The 11,021-nt window shown below is 45.3% G+C and overlaps 1 long non-coding RNA gene across 1 annotated transcript; it reads right to left on the bottom strand.

Moving 5' to 3' along the window:
* Window positions 1-87: 87 nt before the first annotated feature.
* Window positions 88-1,753, bottom strand: LOC118166884. The gene is made up of 3 exons (XR_004750780.1): window positions 1,671-1,753; window positions 1,453-1,585; window positions 88-1,344 (listed from the first exon to the last, which is right to left on the bottom strand). It is a non-coding gene; the product is annotated as an uncharacterized LOC118166884 (long non-coding RNA).
* Window positions 1,754-11,021: the final 9,268 nt, after the last annotated feature.

Genomic DNA, 11,021 nt, shown 5'->3' with positions numbered 1-11,021 from the left:
CCTCTCCTCTCCTCTCTTCTCCTCTCCTCTCCTCTCCTCTCTTCTCCTCTCCTCTCCTCTCCTCTCCTCTCCTCTCCTCTCCTCTCCTCTCCTCTTTCCTCCCCAAATGCTCCCAGCAGTAACCCAAGTACTCATCCTCTGCTCCTTTGCACGTTCCACTTTCTTGTGTAGGCTGAAACCGCTGGAGGTAGAGGTGTGGCAGTGATGTTTGATCTTATTTCACATTAAAACTCTTCTACCCAGGGCTGATCCCCCCACCCCACGCACACCTTCATCTTGAAGAGCATCCCACTCCATCAGGGCTCCTGCGGGAATGAACAAGCAGGGAAGGTAACACCCGCTGTAAGCAGGGCTGGCAGGATCGAGCCTCGAGCAAGCTGCCATCCCCGCAGGCTGCAAAATCTGTAGCCTCCTCCAAAATAAAGGTGAACGTGATGACACCGCTCTCAGATAGCTCGTGTGGTTCATGCCTCAAAGCACATTCTGGCTCCAGCAGAGGATAAAACTTCACCAGGGCCAGCATTTTCCCTGTGTGTCCCTCAGAGGAGTATTTCAGCACTGCCCGTCTTGTCCCTGCTTTATTCCTCTAAGGGCAGAATTATGCACCCAGTCTGTAGCCTTTTGACTTCCAAAATGCAAATGAAGGTGAATTAGGCAGTGTTTGACTATATAAAATAGCGAGGTACTTGGAGAATGTGTGTGCTAGGTCGTGATGGAGATGGATCAGGCACGAGAGAGCTGTCAGGGAGGCAGCAGGATCGTCTCGGGGGCTCTTATTGGGATTTAAGCCTTCCTTTATCTTATTAAGATCCTTCTTTGGGGCACTGTAGAGCTTTTTTTTTTTTGTTAAACTGCCGATCAATTTCCTCCCTAAATGTTTTGAATTTCCCTACATGAATTTCAGACCTTCAGCTTTCTGCTGGGAAGCACCTGGTCTTTTTTAATGCCCACAGTTCTCTCTCAAATAACAGAAGCAAAAACCACTCCATGCAGGCTCACTTTACAGGTGGTAAGCCTCTAAAGGTGGAAGATCATGTCTGTCCTCAGGGCATGGGGAGCTCACCCATCCCCAGCTGAGCATGGATGTGGCAGCTGAAGCACCCAGTACTAGGTCTGGTTCCTGAGTTGCCATCAAGATTTTCCTGGAGAAGAAGTACAGCAGAGGCCTCCACCGTGGTGCTTTATTCCTCCATGGTGGCCAGTGTAGGAACAAGATCTTGGCTCCTACACCACAGCTACCATCACCACCACTGGTGAACAGCCAGAGGCCAGTGGTTCTTCTTCAGGTTTGCCTTCTCCATTGAGTCAGACTGTGATACTTGGACCTGTAAAACACACAGGCAGCTGTGAAAAAAAAAATATTCAGAGAAGACCAACAAAGAAACTGAGAGTGACAGGGAGAGTAATTCAATGTGAATAACATGGCAGACAAGCAAGAAGCATGACCAATACCTGCTGGTATGAAGAGTCAAAGGACACTTAGAAATGCAGAGGATTGCGTTAATGGGGATGAAACTAAATGCAATTAGCTGAAATACATCATTCACTGCAAGCTGCCAGGGGAAGAGGATGCTAACATGGAGAGCTACTGGGAGACAAAGATAACACGAAGCTCACTGAGCCACTTCACACTGCACAAGACAGCATCAGACACTAAAGCCAACACAGACCTGTGATGAAGAATAAATTCCTAGGTTGCTTCCTAGCTCCTGCATCTCCAAAATTTATGATACTTTTAGAATAATGTTTGCTACAGACCCCACAAAATTCCCCGTTGTGGGAACACTAAACCTTTCTGAGGATCTGTGGCTCCTATAACTGTTTCTAGCTGACCTAACCTTGAAGGCACCTGACATCACATCAGTGACAACCTGCTGCCTGGTGTTTTGAGTAAACAGCCTGCGATGTTTCTGCAGCTGCCTTCTGAGGATGAGTAGCTGTGAAGATGCACTGCCTTCATTTCATCCACCTCTGCTGTGCTCACACAGAGCGCAGGAGCCTTACACCAGCAAACCAGTGCATCTTCTAAAGCCTTGGATATGTGCTTCACAAGTATTGATCTATTTGCCTCACTAAGTGCTTTTCTGGCCTTGCTATAGCTGGGCATTCAGACTATGGGAAAAGACAGTTTTTTCCCCTCCTGTTTCTTGGGGGTTACCTCTGTTTTTTTGTAAGCAAGCAAGGCTTTTTGTACATATGTTGGAGTTACTGTCAGGGAGCTTTGTGAGGTGAGGGGTTCAACACTTGGTTGTGAAGGTGTCATTATTCAGGGATTTTTTCCTCTTGATGGATGAGATGGCCTCACTCTGCCTTCCCTTTGACTCTGCTGGACATCAAAGGTGAAGGCACCTTCCTCCTGAAACATGGCGTGGAGCCTGGATGTCGCCCCACCTGAAGGCACACAGTCTCATCTTTGGCCAGCTGCAGCAAAAGGTTAGAACCCTTTTCCTCAGTGCGTTGCTAGTCCCCTGGACATCTCCTTGTGGCCTCCTGGACAAACCCAAGCATGGCTTCCTCAACCAAAAAAATATGAGTGATCACCACCACCGTCTTTGAGTAAGAGAGTGATTAGCTTGTGTTGAACCACTTCTGGTGGGCACGACTCCACCAAACTGCACTCATGGTCACTCATGGTGGTTAGCAGCAGAGGCTCCTGGTTTGGTTCACCTTCTGCTGAAACATCTGTCTTTCTGCAACCACAAGAGGAGACAGTTCCTTAGAGGAGCCATTGTTCCTCAAGACCCTATCTGAATGTAACTGAGATTCATCTTGGACATTGCTTTATGGTGGATCACTTAAAGGGTGATTCTGTCCTATCCATATTAGGTGTAGTACCTAACTGTGGTATGTATGGGTTATCTTCAGCTCCAAGGTCATGGCAATGTGGTGGCAAGGTGCCCTCAGCATCCAAAGTGTCTTGTGGTTGGATAATATCTGCCCACTCTCAATTCACAAGGATATGTGACATAACCTGGACTTCACCTGAACATGAGCCATGGTGGCTAGGCACCCACATATTCCCCTGCTCCCATGTCCTGCCACCGTAAACATGGATAATCCCCGGCTCATGCTCACTCAGTCCTTCTGAAAGCACCTCATGGGCTTGAATTTAAGCTCTGCTTTATGACCAAGGGAGCACCATCCTTGCAAAGCCCCAGTAATCATAATATGCAGAGGCAGAATTGATACATGTGGGCTTTTTCTATCACTCAATTAAATGGTTAGTTTATGCAACATGCCGTCTTTTTGAATCAAAGCTGGGTCACTGTTAGGCTGAGGTAACATTAATTATTTTTCCGCTTGTCGGATCCCATGAAAAGGATGTGAAAATGGCCTGTTTATGAAAGAGTGCGGGCAAAGGCTGTGAGCTGATTATGTCAAACATATTCAAAGCTTCCTCTGCAAAAGGGATTGTGATCAACAAAGCATAGCCCACACCTGCACCCATTTCACAATGAAAGCTGTGAGGGCCACAAAGCTATTGGGGGAAAAGAGAGGTTGCATTAACCCTTTTGGGGAACGGGGACCTTTCCACTGTAAGATTCGCACACACACACAAGTTGATTTTATCTTTCCCTCAAGTGGCTCCCAAGAACATTACCCCAGGAACAAAACCAGAATTTTCCATCTATTTTTGTTAATGCATGTTTTTTTTTCCTAAACTGGGTGAAAACATCAGAGTGCCCCATTTGCTTCTGCTCTTTGCTGGTCTCCATGGGAAGTTGCAGAGAGGAGCTACGTGTGCCAGAAGAGCAATGCGAGCTCAGACCCCAGTCCCAAAAGAAGTTTTGTACAGGCTGATCCTGGCACCCTCAGGGCAAGTGCCTATGCATGAGGAGCACACTGCTGGAGCCAGGCCATCTCTTTAATAACAGATTTAGCTGCTTGGAAGGCAGGAAGGAGAGACGTGCTCTCAGAGGAAGTTAAACTGGAAGCTAACTGCAGGGAACTTATCCCATTTTCTGGCAACTCTGTTGATTATACAACTGGATAAGATGGTTTGAGTGGAAGGTTGGACTAGAGACGTCCTGTGTTGCCTTCCAACCAGGTGATATTGTGATATGCAATGTCATGTCCTCATGAGCCCTCATCACTGAGGGCAATCTTACATCTGCTGGTCAGCAAGGAATATGGGACTGGGGGAATCACAGAACCATAGAATCATAGAATATCCTGAGATGGAAGAGACCCACAAGGATCCCTGAGTCTGATTCTTGGCTCCACACAGGGCTGCTTAAAAATCAGACTGTGTGTCTGAGAGCATTGTCCAAACACTTGAACTCCAGCTGGCTCAGTGCTGTAGCCGCTTCCTTGGGGAGCCTGTCCCAATGCCCAACCACCTCTGGGTGCAGAACCTCTCCCTAACCCCCAGCCTGACCCTCCCCTGTCCCAGCTCCATGCCGTTCCCTCGGGTCCTGTCACTGTCCCCAGAGAGCAGAGCTCAACGCCTGCCCCTCCGCTCCCCTCCTGGCTGCAGGCCGCCATGAGGCCACCTCTCCGCCTGCTCTGCTCTGGGCTGAACAAACCAAGGCACCTCAGCTGCTTCTCACACACCTTTCCCTCTAGACCCTTCACCATCTTCGGAGCCCTCCTTTGGACACTCTCTAATAGTTCTGTGTTCTTTTTACATTGTGGCATCCAAAGTTGCACACAGTACTCGAGGTGAGGCCTCACCAGCACAGAGCAGAGCAGGACAATCCTTTCCCCTGACCAGCTAGCCATGCTGTGCCTGTTGCACCCTAGGATAGCATTGGCCCTTCTGGCTGCCAGGGCTCTAAAGAAAAGCACCACCGTGCCTCTCTGCAGACTTAGTATTTGTTATTCCTGCAGGCAGGAGATGGAGATCTCTGATTTGGGCAGCAACACTGAGGGAATTGAGTTCCATCATGTGTGGCCTCCCTTGCCAGTCTCCGGTGAAGCCCAGCCAGGCCATGGTGTGTGCTCACAAGGCCAAGCAGGTGCATTCACCCAGTGCTTTCCTGCAGCACTCCAGGAAATGTGCTAGGGTGCTTTGGAGATATCACCCTAATCTAAACAGGGGGCAAGGGCCTGTTTTTCAGCTGCTTTCTCAACTGGGAAAAGTAGAAGTTTGTAAAAGGACAAGCATGGAGGCAGAGTCTGATGTCACCTCAGAAAAGACTTAGTAACTTGCATTAAATCCCTGTGAGGGCACTTTTGTCAATGACAAAGTTCTTTATGTTCAGTAAATTGCAAAGTACGTTAAGGTAGTTCAAATGGCCATCACTTTGCCTCCAGATTAGAAGAAGTTCATCTGGGACACTAAAGATGGTCAAAGTTCAGGTCACACTTAGCTAATATGGATGAACTCCCCATCAGCAGATGAGCCCTATGAGAAACTCCCATGAAGTCAACTGAAGTCAACAATTGCCTGGGGGAGGTAAGATGCACCACAGGATAAAATAATGCTAAAACTTCGAGTTTCTGTTCATTTTCTCTGTGGGTAAACAGATTTCTTCTTCTGGTTCCTGTGCCAAGTCAATATTGTTTTATGGGAAGACCTGAGACAATCCTTTAATTCAGCAAAACTTCTACTGATTAATGTAAGAATTTCACATTAATAGGGGTGCTAATTGCATTTACTCTAATTAATGCTTCTGAGAGGAGGTCTAGAGAAGCCTTGTTCAGCTTTGTATAATATAAAGACAGATTAAGGAAAATCTCCATCTGACTTTTTTCAAGGCTGAAGATTTCCTTGATTCATTGCACATCACAACAGCAAAAACTGTTCCTCTTTTAAGTATTAACACCACACTTTCAGAATGATTTTCCCATGTGTGTGCATTTAAGATTACTTTGGAATATTTCTACCCTGAGAATGGAGCAAATGCAATTTCAAATCGCAATAAACCTCTAAATACCTGGTATCTTTGAATCCCCAGGCTGGGCTTCAAAGTCTTTAAAGATGAAATGCTATAAAAAGCATTGGGTAAATGTTTTGACTGGGTTCTAGTCTTTGGTTGGGTTGTAATCTAATCTCCGGGTCATGTTAATTGGAAGTGGGTAAGAAAGCAGGGTATGTTACAAAGCGATGTCAGCGACTCTAGGTAAGGCAGTGAGTAGCTCATTTTCCATTATCAAATATTCTAAAAGATACTTTAGCCTTGTTTGGTAACAAACAATCCAACAAAGCCTCCAAATACCTAATCTATTAATCCTCATAATTAGCATAGGTCAAGAAAAAGTAAGTTTGGTAAACATGAACTCTACTAAGAAGCTAGTCTTGAATAATGTGAACAGCAATCATTGGAACAATTATAATCTTTCAAAAATCATTTTATTTTCTGTTGATAATTAAAATCTCTTCCCTCAGATGCACAAAATAAGTTCAGATATTTAAAAGCAATGGAAAATGAGTTCAGCAAATGCTAAGAGCTCTTTTCACAGCACAATGAAGTCCATGTTATAAATGATGGAGAATATTTTATTATAATTATGTATAAATTTCTCTGTAGTGTTTGCAAGGGTCATTACAGAAAATGGACTATGGCTTTCTGCAAAGTAGTTGGTTCAGTTTTAAGTACACCCCTTCAGAAAAATAGAATTTTCCTTTCACAAGAAATTCTCTTATGTCAATTATTTATTTCTAAAACTGGAATAAAACGCCAAAATACTATCATTTTTCCTGGAAATAACACCCTGGAAAATGTTCATAAATTGAAAATATCAAGATGTGGACATATTCAGTATATGATTTTTTTCCAAAATATCAGTGTCTTAATGCTCTAAATAGCAATTCATGAAAAATGTTTCATTTTTATTTTGATTTTTTTTTTCCCTCACAATAAAATCAGAAATTATTTAAAACTGGTAATTACACGACTACTCTGAGAGGAGAAAATGGAGAGCTAGAACCAAACTAGCTTCAAAGGGGACTTATAAATGATTGTTGAACAATATAAATACTTCTGAAGAAAAGTTTCTGTTTTTACTAATTCTCATTTAAAAAACAACCCCTTTCTCTGGATGACAGTAGATGCTAATGCCAATGGCCCTGTTGGTCCCTTGCAGCTGCTGCATCTTCTTCCCTGCCAGTCTCTACTCCCACAGGTTGGACTTTGCCAGCTTCAGGCACTGTAAGATTGCACTGGAACTGTGTGGACTGGTCTGGACACTATTGCAACACTGCTGCAAGATTTCCTGGGCTATCCCCCGCTACATCCCACAACTCATCTTTTTTTCTGAAGAATATTTCTGCCGATGGAGTTCCTGCTGAGGTGCAGCGTGCTTAGGGACCAAATGAGTGAGACTTATCTGATCAGAGGTAGGTGTTTGCCCAGCCAGCTCCTCCGTCTGAGCCAGCCCCCGGGCTTCCCTTCTCATCACGGGAGGGGATCAGGGTTTCTCAGAGCCTGACTCCCTCGGTCTTTAATTCAACACCTGCATCTGGCTGATGAAACATGCCCTCCTTCGCTTTGTTGACTGTGGAGGTATAAAGGCAGGGTGGACAGCTCAGGAGTAGGCATCTACTATGCAGACATCTGCAATGAGTCATTCCTATCTGCAACTGATTTGGCTAATTCTCTTCCTTTTCCTTGGAAAACCACTAAAACACCAGCCAATGTGCAAGCCTTGACTAGGAGGAGGAAAGCTCTTAGTGCCCATCACATTTACCGCCTTTGGCACCTGGAACATCTGCACTGTGAGGTGCCTTTCCTCACGCTTTTTTTTTTTTTTTTTTTTCAGCATGCAACTGAGGTGAGGATTCAACCTCTTTACTAGCAAAGATATAGGAACCCTGGTGTGGATATAATTCAAACTACAGCAGAGGGGAAATCCAGGTAAATGTTAAAGGGGCCAATAATACTATACCTTTTTCTGGGCTTGACACGCATACATTGCAATATTCATCCCCATTTGCATAGGACATCCTTGAGGAACACCATGGACCCTGCACAGTGACCCTCTTCAGATCATGTCCAGAAACCCCACCTTCAGTTTGGGTGTGGACAACTATGACATCCCAGAACAACTGTGAAGCGAGAATCGAGTGCCATGGTCATCTGCAGATTGGCAGTGGCTAACACAGTATTAAAGTCTCTGAGGAACGGAAAGGGAAGGGAGGATAATTATCCCTAAAGCCTTTCTTCTGGGCATCCCTGCTGTCCTCCTCACCAATGGTGTTATTTAATGCAGTATTTTTTATTTTGGACTTGAACCTCAAGCAGGTAGGAAATGGAGTCAAAAGGTAAGGGCTTGCTTATCTTTAGATTTCAGCCTGAAGGTGCAGCTTCTCCACCTTATTTGTATTTCTCTTTTTTTTTTTTTTCCATGTCTTTCTCTAGCCTCTCGAGTGGCAGATGTAGTTACTGTTTAAAGGAAATGTCAGCAGGTCATTTAACAACTTTCCCTCTCCTCCAAGGGCTTGACTCTTAATTATACATGGAAAGATACACAAGAGATTATAACAAGAGGAATAGCAGCCAGCCAAAACCAAACTGATTTATTTATAGCATGTGACATATGGCAACATAAGACAAGATCTCTGGCTTATGGGCATTTTGGCAAGACATGGGCTGGATCCTATGGCAACGCCTTGCATTTGTGCAGCTCCCATTTCTGCTGTTCTGTCCTGTTTTATTCTTTCATGTCTCATCTGTAGGTCTTCAAAGAGAGGATCCCAATCTTCCTTGGCCAGTTTTGACATGGACATTGCTTAGACACACGCCCACAGGTAGAAGCCATGCTGCTTCAAGCTGTTCAGGAGATACTGCATATCAAAACCTTTTCACCCCGTTTTCCCATAGAGTAAATGAAGACCGTGGTGCTTACCTCTTTTATCCACCTCAAAGGGTAGTGTGAGGGACAGGTAATATTTTCAAGTGGATATTTTTCTTATCATCAGGAAAAGGAAGAACATAAGAGCATCCGGTCTGGCTCAGATCACCCCTCTGTCTCCAACATGGCCAAGAGCACAAGCTCGGGGAAGGTGTATCAGGATAAAGAAAGACCCTTGTCTTTACCTTTATGCAACCTTCACTTGCTTCCCATTGAGCTGAAATAATAATAAATGTTTAATTATTCCCATAACTGTCATCCCTTTCTTTCTTCATCCCCATCTCCCTGGAGATGACTCATTGTGTGAGACAAGGAAGACAGTAGGCATTTGGTATCTCTGGGAAGAGCAGCTCTCAGTCAAAGGCAGCAGGGCAAACCCTCCTTCCTACAAACAGGAAGGGAGCGGAAATTTCCATGGGTGCTCCTGAGTCCCATCAGTCTTGTCTGAAAACCCTCTACCTTTGATTCCAGGGTCTCCACACAATGGGCTTTTAATGCATCGTTCTGCCTTTGATGACTACTGCCAGGTTATTTTTCTTATCTGACTTAGGAAAGATCTAACAGGATCAGTTAGCTAGCTCCGGGGTAGGTTCTTTGAAAAGCAATGATTTAACAGGGCTTTCTTTTACCTGCTCTTGGGATTCTCCAAACTTTCTGGTTTAGCTGGCTCTCTGAGACACAGTGCTGCCCTCAGCAATGCCCAGATGGGCTTGGTCGAGGAGCTGGCCCAGCCTGACCCGTGGCTGTAATTCCTGGCTCAAAGGGGCCATGAATTTGCTGATCCTCATCATGGAGCACAGCTCCAAACACAAACCGAGGACAAGGGAAAACTACTTTTGAAAGATTCTGGGAGTGAGCAACGGGCTGAGTTAATTTGGTTTAAAAACAACTGCCAGAAAGCTGTAGTTGCTTATTCATCTCTCAGCCCTTCTCACAACCCTCTGTCATGTTGGAGGGAGAAGAGACCTCAGCTCAGCCAGAGCTGAATGCCAGTAGATGCTCGAATACTCAGCTGGCATAAATGGTCATGAAGCTGTGTGGTTTACTGGGTTGGACAGGAGATCGATGGCCACCTGAGATGGCTGATCACAAACCAGGTCCCCACTTTAAGAGGGTGGCTGGGACCCTCCCAGGAGAAGCAGAGGGACACGAGCTCACAAGCTCTCAGCTAACAGCAGGCACCTGGGGTTCCTCTGTGGGAAATGTCTCTGCGTTGGACGTGCTGGCCAGTGGCTGATCTAGCTGGAGAAGCTGTGATGTGAAACCAGTGTTTTGTGGCACTGTCACAAACAGAGTGGCTCGTGAAGGGTTTGCATGCTTGAGCAGACCTGAGCAATTCACAGTCAGAGCTATCAAAGCAATGACCCAGTGACTTTAACATGCTGTCTAGAATCATATTCAGAAACTTTAACCCAAAAATTTAATGCTCCATTGTATCATTACAAACAGGCCCGTGGTGATGTTTTACATTTACGCATCACCTTCCACTCCAGAGACTCCCACTGGGGAGATTTAAAGTGAGTTCATAGAATTCATGGCATTACAAAAAAAAAGTATGTACAGGTACACAGATGAAGTAAAATCCCAGTCTCCTTCCAAAGCTGGGTACATTTTAATGGGGGTGGGGGGGTGGGGGGATAAGATTTCACCAACTATGGACACACAGAGAAATTTGGATTCACCCAATTTATTGTCTGTGTTTAAGTCAGCACTTTCCCTGTAACACCACTAAGGGGGAGGCAGAGGCACCCTGTCCACCCCAGCAAGGTCTTGCACCTTCCTTGGGCTCCTGCTCTTCTCCCTAGCCCTCAGAGGAGACCAAGGATACCGGAGCACCCCCAGCCTGGGAATGTAAACCCTGCACTCGTGTGCCCATACACAGAAAGCACCACTGACACAATTTCTTGCATTCATAGAGACTTCTATCCATAGTATTCAAGAGCTTTTTTCCTTTGCTATCCACCCAAAAGCAGACATATTAACATCTTTGAAAATGTCAGTGCCTTATTTATATTCAAGCACCTAATTCACCTTGAAATCAACTTCTCTTGGGATTTAAGTGCCTAAATGCCTATTCCTGACTTGCTCAAGGCTCATAGCAGAGCAGAATGAAGGGTCACAAGGATATTGTCTCCTTTATCTCCAGTCTGGTCTGCTGTGATGTTGGACAAGTTCAAATGAGAGACAGAAGGAGCCATGAAGGTGGACACAAGTCCAGTCCCTCA

Source organism: Oxyura jamaicensis, chromosome 4 (assembly GCF_011077185.1).
Source record: "Oxyura jamaicensis isolate SHBP4307 breed ruddy duck chromosome 4, BPBGC_Ojam_1.0, whole genome shotgun sequence".
NCBI classification, from domain to species: domain Eukaryota; kingdom Metazoa; phylum Chordata; class Aves; order Anseriformes; family Anatidae; genus Oxyura; species Oxyura jamaicensis.
This window is presented reverse-complemented; position numbering and strand designations above follow the sequence as displayed.